Source organism: Leptonychotes weddellii, chromosome 11 (assembly GCF_054177405.1).
Source record: "Leptonychotes weddellii isolate Sample4059 chromosome 11, ASM5417740v2, whole genome shotgun sequence".
Classification (NCBI taxonomy): Eukaryota; Metazoa; Chordata; class Mammalia; order Carnivora; family Phocidae; genus Leptonychotes; species Leptonychotes weddellii.
Window position 1 is genome coordinate 51,265,531 of NC_138379.1, and position 27,966 is coordinate 51,293,496.

General features: G+C 41.2%; 1 protein-coding gene and 2 long non-coding RNA genes across 7 annotated transcripts in view; 1 reads left to right on the forward strand and 2 right to left on the reverse strand.

Annotated features, from left to right (window-relative positions):
* The window catches only part of GAB2 (GRB2 associated binding protein 2), a 181,688-nt gene that overhangs the window by 83,167 nt on the left and 70,555 nt on the right, over positions 1-27,966 (reverse strand). The window lies entirely within an intron of this gene.
* LOC145716230 (uncharacterized) lies at positions 4,152-20,533 on the forward strand. 5 transcript variants are annotated; one of them, XR_014138777.1, is made up of 5 exons: positions 4,152-4,270; positions 6,059-6,131; positions 12,168-12,265; positions 18,158-18,381; positions 19,450-20,533. It is a non-coding gene; the product is annotated as an uncharacterized LOC145716230 (long non-coding RNA). The 5 variants fall into 5 exon arrangements; XR_014138778.1 differs by having other exon boundaries at positions 4,152-4,258; positions 6,059-6,165; XR_014138774.1 differs by having other exon boundaries at positions 4,152-4,258.
* On the reverse strand, positions 18,319-27,919 carry LOC145716232 (uncharacterized). The gene is made up of 2 exons (XR_014138780.1): positions 25,303-27,919; positions 18,319-22,518 (listed from the first exon to the last, which is right to left on the reverse strand). It is a non-coding gene; the product is annotated as an uncharacterized LOC145716232 (long non-coding RNA).

The window sequence follows — 27,966 nt, forward strand, 5'->3', positions numbered from 1 at the left end:
GCTGTGTCTCTCTCTGTCAAATAAATAAATAAAATCTTTAAAAAAAATAAAATATAAAAAACAGGCAACTATAATAGGATTTATTTGGTATTTTTATTGAGTTTCATAAGAAGGGAGTCAATACACTGGACATCTCTCTTCTATTAAGCAATATATGTGATATAGAGTATAGATGCATATCTGTTTCTATCTGCATAAGAAGAAAAAGAATCAATATAGGAAACTACAAGTAAGTAAGAAGTACAAGAAAAAAGTAGAAATTATACAATTGGTCAGCACTGGTGGTCACACAGACAGCAAACAAAAGGTGGAGGGGATTAGCAGTTAAAAAGCACGAGTGGTCAGGTACACTGGCCAGGTAGAATGAGCGTGCAATAGTATATTTCAAGATAATACTTCAGCATGCAAAAGACAGCTGACTCCATGAACTCATATTCTCTCAACTTCTAGCAGTGCTTCTCAAACTTTAACATGCATCAGCATTACCTACTGGACATGTTAAAATGCAGATTTCTGGGCCCTATTCCCGGAGTTTCTGATTTAGAAGATCTGGAGTTGGAGGTCTGAGAATTCGCATTTCTAAAAACTCTCCAGAAGATGCTGATGCTGCTACTCCTAGAACCACACTTTGAAAACCACTGCCCTGATTATAAGGACATACTATTGAGGCATAAGTAAGTTCTGAATAACGCTAACATTCAGGTCACTACATCATAATTACTAAACAGTATTTTATAACTCTGGCCAAGCAAGAGACTAAAAAATTCCTCATTTCAAGGTAAGATATGAAAATACAGGAAAGTAAAACAAAAGTTTTAGCTAAAGTTGCATTAATGTACCTGAAGTTCATCTAGAAGAAGGAAGCTCAGCCTCATAACCAGAGGCAGGTCTACAACACTGAGATAGCAACCAAGCCGTGTGCTCCAACCAAAGATCTATTAGTCTGTCACTGGAAACCAGGACTTGGCCAATTTGAAAAGGTGTTCTTTTTACTTTTCATTTTGGTTAGCTTATTTTCTTGTTATTTCTCTGGGAAAGATTATTTTCCTGGGGAAGTCAAAATTATAACTTAAATCTTTGGAAGATATCCAAATAAGCTTAGCGATGCCAGAGGAGAGCATGCAAATAAATACAAAAATAATGAAATTAAACTCAAGGTGTTGATGTTTTAGGATAAGATTAAGCATAAACATACATATAAGATTTGTGATCACTGTATTTGTATATGTCTTATCTACTATTTAAGGTTTTTGAAGTACTCAAGAGAAACAGCCAAATTAAGCTTATAACTGTGGTTATATTGAGAGAAATTAAAGAAGTTTGTTAATAACTAATGTTTAAATGTACAATAAAAATTCATTTTCAAAGTTTTGAAATTAAACATTAAGCAAACTATAAATAAATGACATTCATCTTCTTTGGGCACAAAAGCCTCTTAGAATCTCCAAATACCTGAATGATTGCTTACATCAGCCAGAAATTTGACCATTAGGAAAGATTTCAAAAGGATGCTCCTGAGTAGAGAAAGTAGTTTACAATATCCTATACTGCTGATGTAAAGATGGAATGCCATCACATTCAAAGACTTCAACTACAGGACTGAGCATCCACCATACAAAGTAGGGAAGAAAATAGCATTTATTGAGCATCTACTTAGTACCAATCCAATCTCAGCACCTGGATCACTCTATATGCTCAATAACCATTATCTGTTATTCTAATTCAGGCAACTTGTGTAAAAGGGGAGGGGGGTATAAAGAATTATGGGACACAGGAAAGAGACTGATTTATCATACTTCGAGAAGGGAGTCACAGAATATGCCAAGAGGAGAGGGTAGGAAGAAATTCCAGATTTTAAGCACATGGAGGCACAGAAATACATGGCATCTTCTGGCAATGGCAAGTTCTTTGTGTGATTAAAGGAAACGATATGGGGGAGAGGTCATAGCAAATGAGGCTAGGGAGGCAGGTTAAGACCAGATCACAGAAAGCCTCAAATGCTGCCACACCATGCAGTATGGACTTACCATCTAGGCGACTGGAAGAAACAGGATCAGATCTAAGTTTTAAAAAATGTAAGGGGCGCCTGGGTGGCTCAGTCGTTAAGCGTCTGCCTTCGGCTCAGGTCATGATCCCAGGGTCCTGGGATCGAGCCCCACACTGGGCTCCCTGCTCCACGGAGAGCCTGCTTCTCCCTCTCCCACTCCCCCTGCTTGTGTTCCCTCTCTCGCTGTGTCTCTCTCTGTCAAATAAATAAAATATTTAAAAAAAAAAAAAAAAGACTAGGAAATGTCATTTGGGGTGCCTGGGTGGCTCATTTGGTTAAGCGACTGCCTTCGGCTCAGGTCATGATCCTGGAGTCCCTGGATCGAGTCCCGCATCGGGCTCCCTGCTCGGCAGGGAGTCTGCTTCGTCCTCTAACCCTATCCCCTCTCATGTGTTCTCTCTCTCTCAAATAAATAAATAAAATCTTTGAAAAAAAAAAATGTAAAACTGTGGGATGCCTGGGTGGCTCAGTCTGTTGAGCGCCCAACTCTTAGTTTCAGCTCAGGTCATGATCTCAGGGTCACAAGATGGAGCCCTGTGTTGGCTCCATGCTCAGCAGGGAGCCTGCTTGAAATTCTCTCCCTCTCCCTGTCTCCCCCCACCGCCGCTTGGGTGTGCTAAAATAAACAAACAAACAAACAATAAATAAGTAAATAAATACTTTACAAAATATATAACTGAGCCACACACAACATGAAAGAATCTTAAAGTTGAGAGAAGGAAGCAAGACTGAACATGTGACTTCATTTATATAAAGTTCAAAAATGGACAAAACTAACACTACTGCTTAGGGATACACATACGGTAAAACTATCAACAAAAGCACAAAAGTTGTCATACTTCGGCAGGGGAGGGAGTAGGAGTGAAGTAAGAAGAATATGATTAGGAGGTGCTGTCAATTTTTTGACCTGAGTAGTAGCAATATGAGCGTTTCCTTGATTTTACTCTAAGTGTCATACATTTTTCTATGTGTATTATAACTCACAATAAAATACTGCAGAAGACACAATTAGAAGTATCCTGGAAGGATCATGAGGGTGGGCAGAGTCTAGAGACAAGAAAAGAAATTGAGATGGTCGTAATCGTACAGGCAAGATTAGTAACAGGGACAGAGAATGGAAAAGGAGTTGAGGATGACTTAGAAGTTAGGTCTTAGTGACCCATTTGAAATGGAAACTAAGGGAAAGGCAAGTGTGCAAAGTGACTGTAAGATTTTTTAAGTTTCAAGCTTGAGAAACTGGGTGATAGGTGGGGAAAATACTAAGAAGAGCAGACTCATGCATTTTTTTTTAAAATTCACTCTATAAAGCATACAGTTCAGAGGCTTCTACTATATTTAGAAGGTTGTGCAACCATCACCAGCACCTAATTCCATCCTAATTCTCTTTGACCCAAAAGAAACCCCACATTCATTTACTCATTAACAGTCACTCCCCATTCCGTACCTACTGCCACTACCTTGTCCCAATGTGTGGTTAAAACCTGTCTTGACAGAATAACAGTGACATTCAATTGGTCTCAGGAGCCCAATCCCTGAGGAGATCCTATTTCAGAGCCTTAATTTGCCTCCCACAAAGACAGGAGCTCTGGAGAAGCTGAAAACCTTTTCTCAAACTGTAGAGGGGGTACATCCCCATTCCTAGTTCCGCCCCGGAGAGGGACTCAAGTCAACAGGGATCAAGGTGGCACAAAAAGGCATCAGGTTATAGTGGCTTTCAACAAGTGGCAGAACTACCCACTCTCCAAGGGTTTGGAAACGTGTGAGTGCTTGGTGAGGGGAAAACTGTCACAGTGCCTGGGGACCACGACAGGCATTATAGGACAGGGGACAAGATACTAACCTCAAACAATGCATGGAGTATTCTGCATTAACAAAGAACTGTCCTACCCGAAATTCCAGCAGAGCCCCACTTCCCCTCTGAGAATCAACAGGGGCAGAATTCCTATTATTTCTGCAAACATGCGAAACCAAAATGGAGAGTCATGATCTGTAATTGGGAACCAGGCCCAGGCCCAAGAACATTTAGCTAAGAATAGCTGAGAGAACAGGAGATTTAAATTAGCTCACAGTGAAAAGAGGGTATTAATAGAAACTCAGATATTAATAGTGCCAAGTCTCAGTTAGCCCTGGAGGACACTGGCCCGGGACTGGCAGCGCTGGACTATCAGCACTCTCCTGAGTCTGTGCCATATGTCAGAGCTGCGACTTCAGGTATGAGATCAGGTAAAAGCTCTACTTAGTGGTACAATCCACAGGCAGGGAATAGACCACCAGAAGAGGACCCATAGGGGTGTGTTCTGCAGTCCAACTTAAAAAGTTAAGAAGGGCCGTTAGGGAGCTCGACACAGGGAGAGACGCTTGTCTTCTCCCTAAAACTTTTTTTTCTCTGCACTGATTCTGCATGAAATTCTGTCACTGGTCACCCCTTTGATTGCAGCATTGAAGAACCTTGTTAAAATCGGCAATTTGCTTTCAAACACTTATGTGTGAAGAAGCCCTGGGGAACACAGGCAAACATATGAGACAGAGAGTCCTCAGATTAAAAGGGGCTTCCATTCTCGTGGTGAAATTAAAACATGCACAGAACTAAAGAAAATACGCATTCACCTGTATAATACATTCCAACAGAAATAATTTAGTAGCTGAAAGTAAATTTTGGGGTCAGCTTTGCTAATTATGAACAGCATAAACTTGGGATCTTTCTTATTGCTTAAGCCTCTATTTTTCAAATATAAAATGAAGATGATAATCCTGACATGGTTCTTATGAGAATTAGAAGCGAAAGGTTGGGTTTTTTTCTTTCCCTAAATAAAGAATATAATATTAACTTTATATATACAAAGTTTCTCATAAAGTTCTATTAGAGTTCAGAAGTGGGAGAATTTATATTTGATATGAGAACAGCTTTACAAAGGAAGCGGTATCTGAACTAGGCTTCAAACACATGGTTAGGATAGTAAATGTACTTTACACCCAAAGTCATAATTTATTCAACAAATTTTCATTGAGCTGCTGCCTTGTGCCAGGCCCTGGGCCAGGCAGAGGATGTTAATGACTTGGTACTGCTTATTATATTGCTTCAATATATTTATTTATTCATGAATTCTTTCCACAAATACCCAAGATGCAATTAGTTTACCAGAGTAACCAGACACCTAGAAAGCGTAAGGCAACTGGACTCAGGAAGAGGGGACAATCAGACGGGGACAGTAGGCCCTGAATGATGTACCTACTAGGAGTTCAGTCAGGCCAGGTCATGGGGAGGCCAGACACCTGAGGGTCCTGAGATGGGGTGGGAGACTCACCAGGAAAAGGCATAGGAGAATCCTACTGACATGATTTTGTCTAATAAACAATGCCGTCCAGTGTGGGATCGATGGATGGAAATCAGCTTCGTGCCTTGCTGCAAATGACTAAGGATACCAACCTTGCTCCCAATTCTAGGCCCGGAAACAATTCTTTTTCCATGGCTATGTCACAAGGCAGAACATTATATAAGATGCCATGAACCAAGCAAATGCCGTAATCAAATGAATGTCCCTGGTGTTTACTGTAAGCTCTGAGCCAGGCTGACCTGTGGGAGAAAAAGGGGAAGAGGAAGAGGAGTAAGAGGGGGAGGAGGAAGAGCAGGGGGAGGAGGAGGAAGTTGAAGAATGGATAGATTATTTCCCTGTAATTCTTCAATAAGAAAGTATGGAGAGAGCAAGAAGGAGATTACTTTTTGTGGTTTCTACAAGCTGTGTGGTATTTATCATAATAATAAAAACTAAATTCATTTACTGTGTGCAAGGCATTGAACTAAGCACTTTACATATATTGACGCGTTTCATCCTTACAACTATCCTATGCATAATTTCTATGATTATCCTAACTTAAAGATGAAGAAATTGGGGCATGAAGTAGCTAAGTAACTTAACTGTAAATATAAAACTGCAAAGTGGCAAAGGAAGGTCTTCGGGCTCTGTCTTCCAGGCTCTTCTTGCTAACCAAGGCTTCCTCTCTTTAACTCAGACCTGCGTTACATTTCCCAGCCAGGAATTTCTGCAACTTCCCAGGTCGGACACATGAAGGCTCAACAAGGGAGGTAGGCACTGGAGCTGAAAATATGACACTAAGAGGTGACATACCATTTCATGTTAAATCTTAAGAGAATCTTGAGTGGTGATCCATCAGAAAACCTGGGTTCAATCCTCAGTCTGCTATTTATTATGTGACCCCAGCAAGTTCCATGACCTCTCAGACTCGTGAAGAACTATCACCTGCTCTGTTTATCTCATGAGGTTGTTTATGAGAATCAGATGTGTACAAGCTTCAGCGTGTTGGCTTTGGGACCACTCTAACAGGTTTTTTTCCCCTAACTTCCTTTTTTTTTTTAAGTTCTTCAAATGGTTTGGGTCAATGTAGCTGCCAGATTAAGTGTTTATTACAATAAAGCAGACAGTCCTGAGACTGGATCAGAATCCTGGATTGTTAAACTATTATTAGCCATGTGAGTCCCGTGTAAAGCACCTCATGTGACTGCTGTCTGACTCAGGCGCCCAGTGAATGGGTCCTTCACTTCTCCTTCCTGGCCCTGTGCTTTCCTGGATGAATTACACGGGACTCGATACTTCTAAGTCCAGAGGCTAAGGAATAACCCGGTTAGGAACAGAACACAGAACTCTCTGGTATTCCCCCATCTCAGGATCACTGGGGATCATGAGCAAGACCCACAGTCTCCCTATGATTCAGTTTCCCCATCCCCCCAATAGGCTGATTCATTTGTTCAGGGTACACCATGGAGTCCTGCCAGATGCAAATGAACTGTCTATGCTGCACGTGCCAAGCTATGCCGGGAGCAGGCTCATTACTGCCACAGTCGCTACAACAAATAACAACAAAAGCCTCTAGGAGCAAATTACCACACATAATAAACTTAATTCAAGAGACACTGAAGAGACCCTTAGCTGCATCTTAATTTACACAGCACCATTTATCACGCAAGTGCCTTGGGGCCTCTACCAACTGAAATAAGACATCGGTACAGGTTAGCTCCTACTACACCTCGGTGATTCTACCAACTTCAATCTACCCACCACAGAAAAAGGTGAAGACGACACGGGAAAGACTGCAGAAAGAGTAACTGAAAGGAACTCACTGTGTGAAAAATATGAGAGAATTCTGTGTTCTATTCCCAACCGGGTTAATTCCTTAGCCTCTGGACTTAGAAGTATCGAGTCCCGTGTAATTCATCTGGGAAAGCACAGGGCCAGGAAGGAGAAATGAAGGACCCATTCACTGGGCGCCTGAGTCAGACAGCAGTCACATGAGGTGCTTTACACGGGACTCACATGGAGGTCAGGAGCGGCTAATAATATTCCCGACAATCTAAGGTGAATGCGTTGAGATGGTACTTCAAGCCTTTTTTCCAAAGTAATAATATACAGTGTGTCACAACAGGGACAAAAACACCAGATATAAGACGAGTCATCGCCAGCATTTGAGCACCTACATGATGTATCACCCTTGTGCTAAATTCTTTATTTGTGTGTGCTGGCTGATGTTCAGTACTCACTCAACCACGTAGGAAGTAGATGCTACTATCTCCGTATTGTAGGTGAAAAACGGAGTTGCTTAAAGTGGTGGAGCATTTTGCCTGAAGTCAGTGACCCAGCTTCAAGTCCCACCTCAATCTTCTAGCGAGGTGAGGTCAGTCAAACCCCTCAACTTGGCTGTCCTTTAATAGCCACAAATACAATGGAGGTAAACCCAATCTTCCCGGCCATTCATGAATGTTGCAAGGACTATGTGTTATACAGAACAGTCAAGGGTAAAGTGCACGTAAAAGTGTCTTGAGTTCTTCCAACTAGACTGTGGTCACTGGTAGGCACAGACCATGTCACACGATCTTTTAAAATCCCTAGAAGTAAGACTATATTGCACATGCTGAATGAGTACGCATTCGTAACCATTATGAATATAATTATAATGAAATGCACTAAAGGCAGCATGAATAAAATGACAACGGTGTGTCGAGGCAGGGCCTGCTCTTGGAGTAGCTCAAGGACAGGGTCACAGTGGCAGGAAGGGAGTGACAGCAGATAAAGCTGAGAAAACAGGTTGGGGACAGACGGTGGAAAAGCTTTAAATTACCCTCTTAAAAGAATTTCAAGAGAGACAGCAAACTCAGAGTTACCTTGAAAGAGTCAGAGAAGCACAGACAGAGGAGGACGGAGGAGAGAAAAAGGGCAGAAGGAGAGGAGCTCTCAAGTGAACCCTAAACATGTTCCATAGTTCTGGTCAGGGCTAGCTGCATTTTTTCCCTCCTATTCTCTCCATTACCCTTTTCTCACCTTATATCATAATTGGTTTTTTTCCTCCTTCTTCTTCTTTTATGCCTTTGGCACACCAAGGTTACAAAGGGGGCTGCTTTTAGGGTGTCCTCAGGGATATTTTAACTTCTCTTTTCTGATCCATAAAATAGTTTTAATACATCCCAGGATTATCATGCATATAAAATGAGACAACATATATCTTTTCAACAAATGGTGCTGGGAAAACTGCATATCCACATGTAAAAAAATGAACCTGGACCTTTATATCATGCACAAAAATTCACTAAAATGGATCAAAGACTTAAATGTAAAACCTAAAACTATAGAACTCTTAGAAGAAGACACAGAGGAAAATCTTCATGACACCGAATTTGGCAATGAATTCTTGGATACGACACCAAAAGCAGAGGCAACAAAAGAAAAAAAATAAATTGGACTGCATCAAAATTGAATACTTTTGTGAATCATAGGACACAAGAGAGTGAAAAGACAACCCATGGAGTGGGAGAAAAATATCTGCAAATATTTATCTGATAAGGGATTAATAGCCAGAATATATAAAGAACTTCTACAACTTAACAATCACAAAATAACCTGATTTAAAAATGGGCAAAGGGCTTGAATAGAAATTTCTTCAAAGATGATATACAGGGACGCCTGGGTGGTTCAGTTGGTTAAGCATCTGCCTTCAGCTCAGGTCATGATCCCAGGGTCCTGGGATGGAGTCCAGCATTGGGTTCCCTGCTCAGCGGGGAGCCTGCTTCTCCCTCTGCCTGCTGCTCCCCCTGCTTGTGCTCTCTGACAAATAAATAAAATCTTTTTAAAAATATGGTACACAAATGTTGCACATAAAAATGCCAAAAATTACTAGTCATTAGGGAAATGCCAATAAAAATCACAATGAGATACCACCTTGTAAGGTGGCTCCCTATCATAAAAAATAGAAAATATCAAGTGTTTTTGAGGATATGGAGAAATCAGAACCCTTGTGCACTGCTGGAAATGTAAAATGGTGCAGTTGCTACAGAAAATGGTGTGGCCATTCCCCCCAAAATTAAAAATAGAATTACTTTATGACTTTGCAATTCTACTTCTGGGTATATACTAAAAAGAACTGAAAGCAGGGTCTTGAACAGGTACTAGCAGCATTATTTACAAGAGACAAAATGTGGAAGCAACTCAGTGTCCATTGACAAATAAATGGAAGAACAAAATGCAGTCTATACATACAATGGAATGTATTTAGCCTTAAAAAGGAGGGAGATTCTGACATGAAATAACAGATAAATCTTTTATTTATTTATTTTTTAAAAGATTTTATTTATTTATTTGACAGAGAAAGACACAGGGAGAGAGGGAACACAAGCAGGATGAGTGGGAGAGGGAGAAGCAGGCTTCCCGCTGATCAGGGAGCCCAATGCGGGGCTCGATCCCAGGACCCTGCGATCATGACCTGAGCCGAAGGCAGACGCTTAATGACTGAGCCACCCAGGTGCCCCGAAATAACAGATAAATCTTGAGGACTATATTCTTAGTAAAATAAGTCAATCATAAAAGACAAGTCCTGTCTGATTCTACCTGCATGAAGTACCTAGTGTAGTCAAATGCATAGACACGGAAAAGGAGAATGGTGGTTGCCAGGGGCTGCACGATGAGGGAATAGGGAGTTATTGTTAAGCGAGCAGAGTTTTAGTTTTATAAGATGAAAAGTGTTTTGGAGGTGGATGGTGGTTGTGGCTATATGACAACGTGGATGCACTTAATGCCACTGAAATGTACACTTAAAAATGATCAAGATGGTAAATTTTGTTATGTGTATTTCATGACAATTTAAAAAATGGAATACAGTTCCAAAAGTAAAAAATAAGGTAATATATATCAAGCCCTCAGCAAAAAAAACACTTAGCAATGAACGGCAGTTCCTTCCCTTTCCCCTGATATAACCCTTTATTTCAAGGTGCTTTTCAATTCATCCAAGGAGCTCAGCCTCAACCATTACAGCTCCCCCGTTCTGCCATTAAATCTGGCTGTGCATCCCAGAGTGAATTCCTTCCCTCACTGGGCTTTGCTTTTGTTGACCATTTAAAAAAGGGGAGGGGGGGAAAGGATTAAACTACATTATATTCCCTTGCAGCTCTAAAACACACACTGAAGGTTAAAGAGCGATTAAGAATAGGCTAGCAGAAAGGAAGGAAACATTTTTGAGCACTTATTATGTGCAAAATATTGTGGCAGGGGCTGGGGATTCACGAACACCAATATAGACAAGGAAGGTGAGGATTCCTGATTTGGGAGGAACAAATGCAAAGATCATGACCTGCATGCAAGTGGTTCTACAGGGTTACAGGAACAGAGTGATTAGCTGTGAGGGGAAACCCAGGAAAAATCCACCAGAGTGGTGATAACTGATGGGGCTTGCTTTCTGAGGAGAGATGTGAGGGACTGGACGGAGTCAGTCAGGTAGGACAGAGACAGAAGGGCAAGCGGGGCAGGAGGCCAGCATGAGTGAGCACCTTACAGCGAATGAACATCCAAGGCAGAGCACTGTCTAGAGGAGAGGTGGAAGCCAGTCTGGAAAAGCAGTTTGGGATCTGGTTGCTAAATGCCCAGAAAGCTGGGAAAAGGAGGTTGGCTTTTATCCTGAAGGCAGTGGGGGAAGCGCTCACAGTTGAAACTGGACAGTGACAAGATCCAACGTGCATGGTAGAAATATCACTTTGCTAATAGTGTACAAGAGGCTAGATTAAGGGGAACAGGAAGCTATTGCCGTGGCTCAGACAAAACAGGACGAGGGCTTGAACGAAGGCAGTGGCAGTGGGGAAGGGAAGGAAAGAAAGCTCTATTTGCTTCATGAGCTCCCATGCATAAAGGCAGGCATGATGCACAAACCCCAGAAGGTTGGCTCTTAGACACCATGGACCTTGAACCACGTTCTTATTTCTAAACAGTTTCTGACTAATTCTGAATGTCCCCAGGTCCAGGGCAATCATTCAAAGGGAGGAAACTGGCATAAAAGTTAATCTGTTTCAGCTGCTAGGCTACCCCCCACCCCTTCTCACCAGAAATAATGGAAGGCAGCACTGGAAAAAGGACCATCTGGCTGCAGTAAAGACCCATCCCTTCCCGTGCTGGAGCTGTTGGCTCATCCTTGGAAATCACAACAATCGAGAATGGAGAATCGTTCTTTTCATCCCTTCTAACAGCATTATCCCAGCGACCTCATCCCCTAACAATGGTGTGGTTTGTGTTATGTTTTCCCTCCATCGATGCTTCTCTCCCCTCTCACTCCCTCCCCTGGCCCAGGGCACAACAGGGATGCTGTGCCCCAGAGGCTGCTGAGGTAGTGAGCCCCACAGCCTCTGAACAAGTCTTTGAGGGGCAGGAGGCTCCTTCAGAAGGAGCTGCACGAAGAATCAGACTGAAAAGACCGAACATTAAAGGAAAGGAATGGGGAAGACCATGTCCCCTGCTATTAAACTAGCAAAAGAGATTTTAATGACATTTCCCAGTGGTGGTAAGTGTGTGATTAAGCAGACACCCTTGTCCATTGCTCAAAACTATTTGTTGATATGATGTGTTTGGGAAACAATCTGGCAGTATTTCAAGAGCCTTAAAATGTTCATCCCCTTTTACCCAATAATTCTCATTTCTGGCAAGTGACTAAGGGAATAATTCAAAGGAAAGAAAATGATATATACATGAAGATACACATTGCAGCACTAGAAGGAAAAAAAGGTGGTAAAGTTTCTGTTCTTTAGACTTTTTTTTCCCTCCTGTGTTTTCCCCTCTAACTCTCCCTCCCTTAGGCTTTGCGATGCTGATCTCTACGGCGCCTGAAAGAACCAACTATGATGACAGAAAGTGCAATCGCCCACTTGAATACACAATTTAAAGAAGGTCTGCTGTAAGTAAATTCACTACATGACTAACGACACTTACCAACAAGTTACATTAGAGGTTTTTTATTCATTTTACAGATAACTAATAATTAAAAATTCATGTAAAATAGTGCACTTGTTTACACATTCAGTTTTGTATCATGTACCAGGCACTGTGCTAGGGGCTGAGGGTATAGGAATACACAATACAGACATGGTCCTTGACTTCAAAGACTAGTATCTATCAGAGATATCAATAAGAAGTAATTATAATGAAGTTTATCAATATTATGATAAAGGGAAATATGGTGTGCTAGTGGAATGAACAGCAAGAGGGTCTTATCCTTATTGAGAGGGTCAGAAAAAGCCAGTGGGAAGAAGTTAAGGAATTTGGAGTCCAACCTAAGGACCACTGGGGTTTTTAAAAGGGGAGTGCTATGCTGGGATTTGTGCTCTGGAAAGTTCACTGATGACTGTGTGAAAAGTTGGAGAAGAGCAAGACTGGGGTCAGGCAGATCCACCGGGAGGCTATTACAGTCCCAGTGAGAAATGATGGTGGCTTAGGCAATGGTGGGGCAATGGAGAGAGAGGGATGATAACGAGAAAGAGATAGTTAATCGCTAGAATCAACTTTTTAATGACTGCTGGAATGTGGGGGGGGGGTGGTTAAAAACAGAAGAACGACTTTGAGGCCTGGGGCTTGAGCAAATTGTGATATCTACTGATGCAGGTTTCCTGGAGCATGAGGGCAGCTGGTACTGAATTCAATTTTACAGATCTAGAAATGGAGAGTGTTCAAGACATCCTTGTGGGGCTGAACTGTAGGCCAAGGATTTGGTCCTCTAAGTGCATACATGGACTGGAGATAAAGATTTGGAAACCATCATTATACAGGGATGGTAACTGAGGCAATGGGAGTAGACGTGATCACGCTTGTATCGAGGATTTATTGAGCCCAGCGCAGGACTAAGCGTTATGAGAGAGGAAAGAAAGGGAAAAGAGTTTTCTCAGATCATTTCTTCCAGGATGGCTTTGCACAATCCTAGGCTAACAGAGATCACTACACGTACTGCCTCTATGACTGCCCACCCTCCCCACGCTATGTGATGCTTGTTGGCTGACTTCTCTCTTGCTTATAGATTGTAAGTTCCTTGCAGGCACAACCACATCTCACATCTTTTTCCTCCCAGCCTGCAGCAGAATCTGGGGCACAGTATGTATGTTTAGTGTTGGGAGAACCGACGCTCGAACTGGCAGTTGCAACACAGATGATACCACATTTCCTCTAACACCTCATTTTATAAACATTATGCCGGCGGAGGGAGATAGCTATATGTATGTTTTAGTTAGACTTTTGTTTTTGGACAACTTTTCAGAAGCATTCCACCTGCAGAAAAAAATGATATGTTCTTAAATTGTGTAACTATTTCCACCTGCTGTCAGCTCTTTGGTCATCAGCACATACTCGGTGTTCGCCAACGAAACTCTGGGCTGATCTTCAGCAGCCTCCTCTGGTACTCGTGCAAGAGAAGCTCCTTCAGGCAACAGCCTTGATATAAATTTGATCCCAAGAGTAGTGACTTATTAGCTCTCATTTGCTCATGGTGTAGTGATGCAGGATAATCCAAGAGACTTACACAGGGTTGGTCTCTCCCTGCAAGTGTGCCTATAATCTCCGGCAGCACGGATTAGCAAGAGAGGATTGGATAGAAGATAAAGACAGATAAAATGTTAAGAATGCATAAGGTGTTCATTATTACATTATATGAAAAACTAATGATGTAGTATACCTTGGCTAATTGAATTTAAATAAAAAGGGGAGAAAAAGAACACATAAGGTTAAATATTTGTATTACGTTCAGAAAGAAGATTAAATACACTGGAGGTGGGTGTGGACAGAGGAAAAGGGAATGTCAAGGGAGTACAACGGGTAGAAAAGAGAAGGGCTGGAGGAAAAGCAATGGCTTGCCTTTTGTGAGTTAGGAAAAGCCACGGTGGGAGTATTTACATCATGGAAACTGGCAGATGCTGCAAAGTAGAGCATCTTCTTTTTTTCCCCCCGAGAACCTGTTGTTAAACATTGACTAGCATGCTGCTGATTGAGAACCTTAGAGATGGAATATAATCTACAACATGGACGGATCTCAACTGTATTATGCTGAGTGAAAGAAGTCTTCCACAAAAGAGCACATACTCTAAGATTCCATTTATATGGAATTCTAAAACAGGCAAAATTATCTACGGTAGGGACAAAATTAGAATGGTGGTTGCCTCTGGAAACTGTCTGGGAAAGGTCATGAGGAATCTTCCTGGGATGCTGGTAATGTTTTATAGCTTGATAGGTGCCTGAGTTTGCAGGTCCACTCATTTGTCCAATCTTAGAGAATGCTCACACACAACTTTGGCATTTTGCTCCATGTAAGTGTTACCTTACAGAAAAATATTAAACAAATACTAGACTCTAGTTAGTGAGTTCATACCATGCTGACATATTTAGGGAGAAATACACTGTCTGCAATTTACTTTAAATGCTTTAAAAAATAAGATCAATGATGGATGGACAAAGGGATGGACAGATGGAGAGGATGTGATTCTGCAAATACAGTAAAATATTAATGGCAGAACTAAGATGGTGGATATATGGGTATACACTAAAATTCTTTCAACTTTGCTGTATGTTTGAAAATTTACATTAAAAAATGTTGGGGAAAAATGAAGGACATTCTGGGGTCTTATGTCTGGGTTTGGTAATCGGGAGAAGAGGAAATAATATTTAAGCTTATAAAGCCAGGCTTGTAGGCTCTTAATATTAATAAAAATCCTTTACATTTAACTCTTTACATGAATACAGATAGCTCTTTCATATTTATCCTCATTTATCTCCCTATCTGTTTTGTGCACCTCTCATCTCTACTCTTGAGAATACCTTCATTTTAGCATTTATAATTTTGTAACTTTTTTCACCTCTGTATCATCTTACTAGACTACCAAGAACTCCTGGAAGGCAGAGCCTTGTTTTTCTTTTTTGACTTTGTGTCCCCTTTGCCTAGCACAGTGTCTGACAAATACAGAGGGCATTCATTCAAACATTTGTTGAGTGCCTCCGATGGGTTACAAGGAGAGCTGTCTGGAGCAGGCTCTTTTCAAGGCCAGGGAAAGATATGGAAGAGTTCCCCTAGAGACACACGATCCAATTCTGTGGAAGTAATTCTGTATTCGGAAGGTAACAAGTTGATTCAGAGGGACTTGTATTTCCTCATCTAGCTTTTATCCTGTCACATTGCTACGTGACATACTCTCAAGATGAAGCAGGTATGGTATATAGGGTAGGCTGGTTCACTCAACCTCCACTCCACTCCCCTTCTAGTTGGAAATGCTGGAAAACTAAAAAAAATCACCTTTTCCAGATTTGCTTGCACTTAATCTCCCAGTTATTTGCATTCACATAAGCTCTATTCTCTTTGCTGCAAGGGTATGGACAGGAAAGGGGGCATTTTCCAGCATCCTGAGTGCCATGGTGCAGTTGTCTCAATCGCTAGTTCACAGCCATGGGGTGGGGGGTGGGGGGTGGGAGAACGATCACTCTGGGGTAGTGGGGGTGAGGAGTATCATTCATGGAGTCCTAGAACAGAACTCACAGCTTTAGTTCTTCATACCACTTGGTAAGCATCTAATTCTTTTTATTAAATTCCTTTCTGTTCAAAGTATCTGGAATGGTTTCCATTCCTTACACCCACCCCTGAGTATAAAAATAAAAAAATAAAAATAAAAAAACAAGTTTGAGTGACTAAAGGCAGGCCCCTGTGAATGGGAGAGGGACTGCATTTTGGAGTTTTTCATAATGAGTATCTACTGAAGTAATTGTTGAACCCTGATTTGTGCCAAACACTGGGCTTACCGGCTGGCCTTGAGAGTCAGCGGTTTGCTTTCAGATAGATGATCCATGCTCATATGTGAAAGAAGAGCCCATAGTGATCAGTGCCAGAGAGAAGGAGGGAATGAGAGCCCAGGTGAAGGGGGAGCTTTAGAGGTGAGAGAAAATGTTTACTCTCAGACCTCAAACCAAAGAGTAACTAAAATGTTTAGCATTTTATGCATAGCATATTCATCTCCATTATCTCATTTAATACCCCTATATACCTGCTCTTTTTTGGGGGTTAACCTTCGGGTGCTTCCTATGTGGCAGGCACTTCACATATGTTTTCTTATTTAAACTTTGGAACACCATCTGAGGTGGGGACTGTTATTAGCTCCATAACTTGCCTGAGGTCTCATAGTTATTAAATAGCCTGGACAGCTCTTAAACTCCTATCTTTTGATTTCCAATCCTACATTCTTAAGGGATTCTTAAGGGATAACAAAGCCAGAATTTCATTTCCTCAAAAGCCATAACATGTTTAAAAACTAACGTTGTACAAACATGAGGGCTTCTTATCCTTTTCACAGAAAACCTCTTTCTCCAAGTTTAAAGTTTTTTTTTTTTTAAAGATTTTATTTATTTATTTGAGAGAGAGCACATGAGAGGGGGGAGGATCAGAGGGAGAAGCAGACCCCCCGCCGAGCAGGGAGCCCGACGCGGGACTCGATCCAGGGACTCCAGGATCATGACCTGAGCCGAAGGCAGTCGCTTAACGAACTGAGCCACCCAGGCGCCCTCCAAGTTTGAAGTTTTTGAGGGAAAGGGAACAGTGGCCATGCTGCTCCAGCCCTAGAAGGGGATGACAGAGGTCCGAGGCTGGCTCAAATTAGACCAGACTCACAATGGACAAAGGGAGTGGGGGACAGAGAAGAAAAATCAGTTGCTGCCTCCATAGCCTCCTCACTAAGGCAGCTCTTTATCTCCTACACCATTGTTTACAGCTCAGAGGACACCATCCGGACCTAATAAATGAAAGTGTCCATTGGGAAGGGGAAAAACACACACATGCCCCCTTCCACATACAAAAGGACATTTGTGTCAGGCAGCCTAAGTGGCTGACACACACCAAGGGCTCGCCCCTCCTCTCTTCACCCCCAGAAACAGACAAGAAAGGCAGCTTTCTGGTATTCCACAAAAGGGGGAGGCTGCGGCAGGGAAGAGAACACACACTCCCCAAAACTGCTGACTTGATTCATCCCTATACTGACACAATGCGGAGAGGAAGACTTCAGGAAATGGGCAGATTATGTCCAAGAAAAGATTTCCTGCAAGCAGTTAACGGGAAACTTACATGAAAAGTGAGGACTAAAAATACACAGGCTATTGGATGCTAGTGGGAGCCCCCTCCCCACAAACCGTTCTTCAAGAAGTGTCTGAGGAAGCCGCCACACTGGAAGCTCTCCCTGCCCTCAAACCTAGTGAGCTCACCTTAGCATTGGCTTTGTTCTCCAGAAAAGCACATGAGGCACCTGGTGTGATTAAAATTTCAATTCAACTCTCATCAGGTCCGCACTGAGTTCTAGGCTCTCTATTCATGTAAGTCCTTATAGCACAGAAGGCAAGAGCCCCATTGCCTTAGACACATGGCTTGACACAAATGATGAGGAAAGTAGAGCGGGAGTACAAATGCTATTCTATGTTTAAGTGAATTTTGATTATCAAGTCATAAACTTCAAAAATTTCATAGTAAGATTTAAAAGGCTGGAAAACCTGCACAAGAGGTTGGCACTGGAATGCAGGAAACTGATTTGCCCTTGAAGCCATCTGTAATGACAGATCAAAGCGGGGCTTGAACAGTAGGGAAACTAACATGCAACACTAGGAGACCAACAGGTAGCTATTGGGGAGTGTTGCTTGATTTTGAGAAAGATGCTTAGAGGCAGGTAGGTGCTTAGAGGCAGAAGCAGGCCCATGGAGTTCTCTCCTAGGGCCAGAGCAGAAATGGGAAGATGGAGTTTGTTTTCAGAGCTTTCTTCTTCCTCTTCTCTTCTGCTTCCAGAAGCCTAATTCTGTCAAACATTTATTGAGCCTCAACATTGGTGTAACACCCACCCCAGCCCACAGCATTGAACAACAATGGATCAAGAAACTCACAATCTGATAGGAAAGATAAGTCCTACAAATAACAGAAAGGAAGACAGCAGTGCTGGGCTGCCTGGGATCCGCCCTTCTTTTGAAGAGCTCATCGCCCTGCCATTCCATCAGCACACTCCTCCTAACTGAGTGATTCACAAGTCTTTGGACCCAGAAATTTGAGGCCCCGATTACAAAGGAAAGCCTTATCACCAATCATCCTTTAAACACAGACACATACGCTAAGTCCTTCTTCCAGGTTTATAATAAACAATGTGAGGCCAAAGATCTTTCAGTATCATATTTTTATACCCACTGGGAGCCAGATGTGCAGGTAAATTGGAAAACAAAATGTAGGTGGTCCTATGTGATTACAGTCTAGGGAGGCAGGACTGGGAAAATAGCACTTTTTGTTCTTTTTTTTTTTTTAAACAAGGATGATCTGAGACTTCCTTTGTTGTAAAACCCTATGGATACATTTGTTGTTGCTGCTCCTATCTTCACTGACTTCTGGGCAGCATCTGAGGCAGCCAAGCACTCCTTTCCTGAAAGCTTCTCCCAAATCCTTTGGATTATCTCTCACCACAACTTCCTGCACCTCTGTGTTCCTTTTCAGTCTTGGTGGGGATCCTCTTAAAGTCTATGATCCTCAGCTTCCTCTTTTCTTACTGAATAGATTCCTTAGTGATTTAGATTTCTCTCACTGCACAGAGAAGTCCCAGATTTACATCTGCAGGCTATGCCTTTAGGTGCTATTAAGGAGCCATGAGTAGAGTCGATATCCCTTCTCCATTTGGCTCCTTCTTCCTGTTCTCTACATCAGAAGAGAGCGGAGGATAAGTAACTGGCACCCCAAATCTCCCAAGCTCTGATAAAATGCTTCATAATATTAAAAGACAATAATTAGGATTTTGTGTTTTGTTTTGTCTATGGATGTCTGCACATTAAGTTTATTTTAGAACCTGGGACATATAAGTACCACAGCTGTCATTTCATTTGCTACATTTAAACAACAACCGTCATCAGTCAGGAATAAAAAGTATGGTAAAATTAAGTGGCCAGAGGATATGAGAAACATGATGTTTGGAAATTCCTGGGTTTTGTGCAGTTAGAAACAAAACGAACAAGTTGGGTTAGTGACTTAGGAAGTGATATAAATAATTAAATTAAACTAAAATATGTTAGCAACTACTCTCATCTCTATTTCTAAAATTGCAGTGTTGCGATAAAGAGAAGAACTCCTCTGGATTCAAGTACTCAGAAATCTGGCTATGTTTAGTCTGGCACCTATGTTCCACTATGGACTTCTGAAGACTATAGCCCCAGCAGGAAACAATGTTAAAAGAACCCTGGACTGGGCAGCAGTGTTCTCCAACTGGCTTTACTACTAAATACTCTTTGCTAAATGTTCATCTAATATCCCCAAGTTCCAAGATCCCTAGACATTCTTATTAGCATTTGGTCTCAGCAAAAGATCAGATAATCATTTACACCTTATTGTAGATTTCAATGGGTTTGATCTCCTTGCCCAATACTATTTGCCTCTTAAGTCAACTCTCCAAAGAGATACAAAACAGTGGCAGAGTGTACAAAAAGCACAAAGAAACTGCACGGGAAGGCTTTCCTTTTGGCTGCAGTCTTACAGATGGCAGTGAGGAGGCAGGAATTTTTGCCTACTAGAAAGTAGGGCAAAATCCTTCATAGCTAAGGCAAAGTTAAGACTTAGTTAAGAAGAGATTGGAGTATAAGAGATGGCATGATTTATTTCAGCCCCTGAGAATCTCTACTATTCTCTTTGGAGGAAAAGAACTAGAAGGGGGGATATTGGAAGAAAAACTAATGGAGGTTTGAGCAAAAGAAAATAAATTCCTCCCCCATAGAAAATCATCATTCTAATCACTCCCCAACCCTACACTACCTCAAATCTAGTAATGGTGAGAAATAGAAAATGTTCTGTAGAGGGCGCCTGGGTGGCTCAGTTGGTTGAGCGACTGCCTTTAGCTCAGGTCATGATCCTGGAGTCCCGGGATTGAGTCCTGCATCGGGCTCCCTGCTCAGCGGGGAGTCTGCTTCTCCCTCTCCCGCTCCCCCTCTTTTGTGCTCTCTCTCTCTCTCTCATACTCTCTCTCAAATAAATAAATAAAATCTTAAAAAAAATGTTCTGTAGATAAATGAATAGCAAATGAGTTCCTCCCTACATGCCAGAGGGCACATTCTATGCAGACCCTGAAATTAAGGAGCTCCAAATCTAGCTAAGAAGCCATGTGTATTTAAAAAATATAAAGCAGCAAATAAACATTATGTCATAAATGATATTAGCAGTTTAGAGTGGTTCTGGGTGATCTAGAAAGGATCTGTAAGCAAGTGACCTGGAGCTGGGCCAGGTCAATGTGAAGGCCTGGATTATGCTATCTTTCCTGGTTGACATCTTCTCTCAATCAATCATCAAGGAACTTCCAGACATGCAATAACAACAATAACCGCCAAGAAACTCCTCACACAGGTAAGCAGAAGTACTTCATAAAGTCTAAAATGTTTAATACCCTATCACTGGAATCTTCAGAAGAGCATGAGGTGGGTTATCTGTTACCATCATCACCATCACAGCATTTACCATGAACCCGTGGTGCCAGACACAGCAGTGCTGGCTGGATAACATAACCCCCATCCACAATCTCTGTCTTCCTTATTTGCCTTCATTACAGAGTCTCGAAAAGCAGATCCCTTTTCTAGGCTTTCTTCTAACCAGAAGTATCCGTGTGCCACAGTTCTGAACAATAAGACATAAGCAGAAATCTGCTGGGGGCTCATGGGAAAGCTTTTGATTTTCCTGCTAACGTGAAGTAAAAAGCCACCACTTTACGGAAGGCTGAATGGGAAGATACAAAGAATAAGCATCCTTGATTGCAACACTAATCTTTACGGCAGCAACTGCTTATTATAGATTTCTTATAATGTGGTAATTATAAACCATTCTCAGTCACCTTAATAAATTGAAAATATTCCTGATATAAATACTTACCATGTGCTTAACCAAGGTTATCGAATAGGTGGGTGACAGAAACAGAATCCAAGCCCATGTATGACAGATCCAAAACCTTGGCTCTTAACCACTACACTAACCAGGGTGCACGTGTTCTATTAAAACTCAGGTATCTTAATGACCAGTCCTGTGGTTGTTTTGTTTGGAGGGACTACTCATCCTACAATGGTCACAGCCATTCTTATCATAAAACTTTATATCCTGGATACATCTTAATAATATGTTCCCCACAAAAATGACACCAATTTCACTGGCTCTCAGACTAGGGGCAAAGGGATTCAACTTATTGACTTATATCAGTTATCTTCCAGTGATTCCCTTCTTGGCAGTCTATGATCCTCTTCTTCATTCTGAGTTTCTTTCACATTTGAAATCCAGAAAAATTTAACATTTCCCTACAGACACTTTCCATTTCCCCTTTTTTTTTTTTTTTGCACCCATTTGGACTTTCAAGATGGCTACAAGTGAGTTCTGCCCTTGTTTTCTACACAATAGGCAAGTGTCATTTCAACAAACTAAGCATCTGATAACACTTAAAAATAAACAGTACACTGTTTCTGGAGGGTCACTTATCTCCGTACAATAGAGCAAATTGGAAGATCGTTCAGAAATATTTCAAAGCCTAAAACAACACTGAGCTGAAATGGCACAGTGGTCAGCTGTTGGCAGCTGGTTGGGTTTTCATGGCTTTACTCTCAAGTGAAATGCACTCCTTATCTGTGGTTCTGACTGGCCATTACACAGGAGGATAAATGGGGGGTTGCTTTTGCCTGTCATGGAAAGCTTAAGATGTGTTCTCTATGTGGGTCCCTAAAAGCAGATAGCTTCTCTGCAAAGCTGACAGGTCACCTCCCTCAACCAATTAGCCAATTGTCTGAGATCACTCCTCATAGATCAAGAAAAACTGTCTTGTGAATGAACTCTGTTCATGCAGAAAGCAAGAGCCTTCTGTTTCCTTCTGAAGACCCTATTCAACTCTAAGGCCCCTTCCATCTACAAAATTCTAAATTCTACAAATGTGAACAATCAGCTCCAATGAAAGAATCCTTCCGGCTTTACAGCAAAGGAGTGCTTTTTTGACTATGGGGTTTTTTGTTTTGTTTTGTTTTTTATTTTTTAAAGATTTTATTTATTTGACAGAGAGAGACACAGAGAGAGCAGGAACACAAGCAGGGGGAGCAGGAGAGGGAGAAGCAGGCCTCCCGCTGAGCAGGGAGCCGGATGCGGGGCTCGATCCCAGGACCCTGGGATCATGACCTGAGTCAAAGGCAGACGCTTAACGACTGAGCCACCCAGGTGCCCCTTGTTTTGTTTTTTAAAAGAAAATTGTTTTTTAAATGTAGCTTCCTGACTATACCAGGTGTGAAATGGTAAATGAAAGAACAAGCAGTTGTGTTGGCCATCTTTGGTTGATCCCGTCAAAGCTTGCCAGACTGATGTCATTCTGGATGCTTCCTATTCTGCTGACCAAGCTAGGTCTTCCTAGAAAAATCTATAGAGTGACTGTCCAGTTCTAATCAAGACATTGCATCAAATTCCAAAAGCTCGGGGCTATGTGGGTGATTGGTAGCTAGCTCTCATTGAATAAAGAGGAGTGAGTGGCCCCTCTTCTGTGGTTAATACTAGGAACTGGGGACAACCTTCATCTCTGGCCCATTGGAATAAGATGGGCTGAAAATCAATCTCTTTGCACTGAGTGACAAGATACCCTTATTTATACCATTTGCATAACATCTCTCTCTGACTCTAATTTTCCTGCTTCCAAATACAGTGCTATTTTGTTCAGACATCTACCCTTCCCTGTGCCATTCCCCCTAAACTTAGAACTCCTTCAAAAGTCTAAAACTCTACAAAGCACAGACATAACATGGGAAGCCTGTATCTCCTGCATCTGAGAATACTGAAAAAGCTTTAATAGAGATGTAAGAGCTCGATAATGGGACAGAATTTTAATAAACACGGATGGGGGAAGGAGTAAAAACTCCCTATGAAATGGAGAAAAGAAAGAATACTTAGTGTGTGACAGATACTATGCTAAGTACTTTCACATAAATCCTCATCAATACCTTGTAACAGATGACACGGGGAAAGGCATGTATTATTATTCTCTCAAAGCTTTTAACCAGTTTAAAAAATTTACCCAAGGTTACACAGCAAACAAGAGGGGAATGTAGGTCTCAAATCCAGATCTAGCTCTAAATCCTCTCTTTCCCCACCAAACTGATGAGTAATGGCATGGAAGAAGGAAAGAACAAGGCTCATTTGGGGAATGCGAACGGGATTAATACGATGGGTGAGTGTGTAGCAGCTTCTGAGTATCTGCTCTTTGGGAGTCACCATTGAAAGAAAAGGGCCCCATGACACTGACCCCAGTAGTGCTACTAGGTGTGAACACAATGAGATTGTTGATCATTCTGACAAGATGAATCAGAGTAAGTGATGTCTTTTAAGAAACTATCAGTAGTTCTCATGTTGATGACTCCAGTTCAGGATCAGGATGGCTACTTCTTTCATCATTTCCATTTGGAAATATATTTGAATTGAACCTAAATGATACCAGAGCCTTGATCTCAGTGTGTACGAGTGATATAGCTCAGCATGGCTGAAGGCAATGATTATTTGAGGAGACTACATGGGTACCCCCTGTCACACCTAAATTTTGTAGGCTATACAGATTCCCCAAATATATCTCAGGGTCTTTTTCCATTTACCAACATTATCCCCTTTCCTATTTCTCTATTTACAGGCTCTAAAATAAGGCCTAAAACACAGCAGTTGCTTAACGAAAGTTTACTGAAGAAATGATACGTAACAGGCATTCAATAAATGTTTGGTGAGTAAATAAATGAACCAGCGACTTCTATAGGAAAAAGTGGGTGAGAGATGTTAAGTCACAGACTCAAGGTTAGAGGAGTGGGATACAATGTAAAGATGGTAAATACACGTTGGAGCTGCCAGATGGGCTGGGGGTGTCTTGAATGCTAGGCATAGGAACTTGACTTCATTTTATAGGCAACAAGAAAGAGAATCCTGAATGTTGCTGAGGATGAAAAAGTAGTGGGCATGGTGGGTTGGGAGGGAGGAAAGTAATACCCATAATCGTTCTAGATTGTCAGAGAACAGCCTGAAGGTACCAAACAACAGCTGAAAGAACAGTGAACTCCCAGAAGGGAGAGGGCCAGAAAGATGGATAGAAAGCAGAATCCTTGTCTTCGTTTCATGAAACTCCTTACCTTTTCATGACGATACCAAAGGTCTAATTCCTTCACTACTCTCTCTCTCTACTGCCACCTTCTCCTTTGCCTCAGTTACTCTTCTCTTCAAGAATCTTCTTTCTCTGACCACACCTCAAAATTTCTAATCCAAGTTATCATTTGACTGGATAAGTGTAATGTGTCATAGCTTCAGAACTGTTTTAAAATGTCTCAGAATTTCCAATTTCTGTGGAAGGGAAAGGCCAGTGTCAATAATATATTGTGTTCTTGTCCCTATGGACAAGATGGACTTTGCCTACTCAATTCTGGTCAGAGCCAAAGCAGAGTAAAATGATTTCTCTGCCTTCCCTATCAAAGCACAGCAGAAATAAATATAGGGAGTACCTCATTCTGTGGCACATGCAAATAAGTATACTCAGAAAAACAAACATGTCTACCCACAACTTTTCCTTGCATTCTGCCTGCACGAGAGTGAACACTATCAACTAATCTGCCCAGAACTCACCCTTGTGCCTTTGCTCGAGCTCATTTTCACACCTCAGGTACCCCCATTTTACTCCCCAACTATGTTGAAATTATTCTCCTCCTTCAAGGACTACCTTCAGCGCCACCTCCTCTAGGCTGTTTCCTTTGATTTGTAAGGGGAATGCAAAACCCTCTCATCTAAACCCCCTACCCTTTCTTTTTAAAGATTTTACTTATTTATCTGACAGAGAGATAGAGAGCACAAGCAGGAGGAGTGGCAGGCAGAGGGAGAGGGAGAAACAGATCTCTGCGGAGCAGGGAGCCCGACGTGGGGCTCGATCCCAGGACCCTGGGATCATGACCTGAGCCGAAGGCAGACGGTTAGCCGACTGAGCCACCCAGGTGCCCCTCACCTAAACCCTTTTACACCTTGTCTGTACCTCTTCTTACAAATCACAAAAAGACTTGTAAGATAGTTTCTTATGAATGGGTCTTGTATTCCACTCTATTCTCTCCATAAGAAATTAGTTTTGAAGCCAGGGTCTATATCATTTGGACATCTCCCATGGTTCCTAGTGTAGCATATGTATCCAGCCCAAGTAGGAAGCTCTCAAACACTTGCTGAAATGAATTAATAAACATATTACTTGCAATGAGAATTCATACACATTACTCCAGGGCATGATTATCTCTACTTTACAAATAAGAAAATGAAGCCTCATAAAAGCTAAGTGATTCAGAGAACAGGCCATGCTTCCTACAAAAGCTGAGCTAAAAGGCCCAGGTAAGAGGATTCAGATTGAATCTGGGTACCTCTTGGATAACGGCTCCTATCTTTTATTGAATAATCAACCGAGACTATAAGTTGGTACTTTTGGGGGCAAAAATTTGTCAATGTATATATCAAGAGCCATAAAAAAATCATATAATCTAAACTAGTATGTCTACTTCCAGAATATCCAGAGATGCAAACTTATGCATAAAGATGACCATCGTACTGTTGTTCAAAATATGATAGAATCAGTAAAATCTTCTGTTTCCCATTTGAAAGACTAAAAATATGTTTACTTCTCCTCCCTCCCAAATCCCAAAGACATGACAAAGTAGTACAAGGATGAATAAATTAAAACCTAAGCTTAGGGTGGGAAAGAAGAATAAAGGAAAAAAAGGAACAGACCAGAACATTTTTAAAAATGAATTTTATTATTTTTTAAAGTAATCTCAACACCCAATGTGGGGCTGGAATTCATGAGCCCCAGATCAAGAGTTGCATGTGCTACTGACTGAGCCAGCTGGGCGCCCCCAGATCAGAATTTTTTTTTTTTTAAAGATTTTATTTATTTGAGAGAGAGAGAGCACATGAGAGGGGGGAGGGTCAGAGGGCGAAGCAGACTCCCTGCTAAGCAGGGAGCCTGATGCGGGACTCGATCCAGGGACTCCAGGATCATGACCTGAGCCAAAGGCAGCCACTTAACCAACTGAGCCACCCAGACACCCCAGACCAGAAATTTTTAACACCTTTCAAAAGATGGCAAGTAGGTGGAATTACATTGGTAGATATACTACAATGTAGATATATCTATAGCCAACCAAAGTGAAGGAAGCCAGGTAAACGAACATGGGGAAAAGCTTCATGTAGTAGCCAATGCTGCTCCTTGATAAGGGCCTAGAAAGGTGCCATGATGGGAATCAGAGCATCACTGTCCAATAGAAATATAATATGAGCTACATATGTAATTTTGAAATTTCTTTTTACATTTAAAAAGTAAAAACAGATAAAATTAATTTTAATAGTATATCCAAAGTATTATCATTTCAATGTACAATCATTATAAAGATGAGATCTTTTCTTATCTTGTCTTTTTGTTCTTTGAAATCTGGTGTGTATTTTCCACTTACAGCATATCTTAATTCAGATGAGCCAGATTTCAACGGCTCAACAGCTCACCTGTGGCTAGTAGCTATTATAATTAACATCACAGAATGAGAGAATAGGGAGAGTAAGGTCAGGGAAAGGAGCAGAAATCAAAGTGATTAATTGAAGAACTCTCTAAAGAACTAGCTGGGCAGAAACATTTTAGATATGCAAGAACTTAGAAAATTAAACTTCTATGAATTCTTTCTGAAAAATTACCAGGGATGCTTTACAACAAGGTTAAAAAGGATTCTAAGAAAGAGATGGCATGGGGTGCAAGAAAGGAGATTTAACTGAAAACTTCGTGAAATGATAGTAGGCTTTGAAATCAGAACAGGAACTCTGTGGACTGAGAGAAAAATATGTCAAGATGAAAGTTACTTCCCTAAAACAAACAGTATGATTAGGAAGCCAAGTGATATTAGGTATAAGGTAAAGGCAGATGCTTCTTTCTTTAGTCAGGGAAAAAAAAGGCAATGTAAAACTCCAAAGAAAACAAAAACCGAAGACAAGGTATAAATATGAAGCAAAGAAAATGTGACAAGTGATGGAATATAGAAAGAGAATGTTTGATCTTGATGTTTGGAATAGTCTCCTTTAAGTGTCACAGATTTAGTATCATAGAACTTTATTTTCTTCTCATGGGTCAAATTATGCAACTCTGCTCTGCTGTAAATATTTGCAAAGGATATTTATTAGTTTTTAATTCTTAGAATGAATCCACAGGTGAAACTTAAGACTTATTTTATAGATCTGAATGTAAATGTTATTTAGCCATACAATACATAAGATAGGAAAGGACTAATTTTCTCATCTTACTTGTTGGAGAGTCAAAATAATCTATACATAGTTAGAGAGGGAAAAAACAGAATTTTTGGTGTAAGTGGTAAGCTGCATATAAAACAAATCTGACTAAGGGGCTTTAATGATTCAATGATGCCTATTTATTTATCCAGGAACACTAAGGCTCGAATATTCTGGTGCTACAAAATGGTCTAATGAGTGAGTCACACCGAAGTCATTAAATTATCTTCAAAATTTATAATAAGCATTTTTAAACTTATAATGTTAAGTGAAATAAACTGTATTCAAAACTG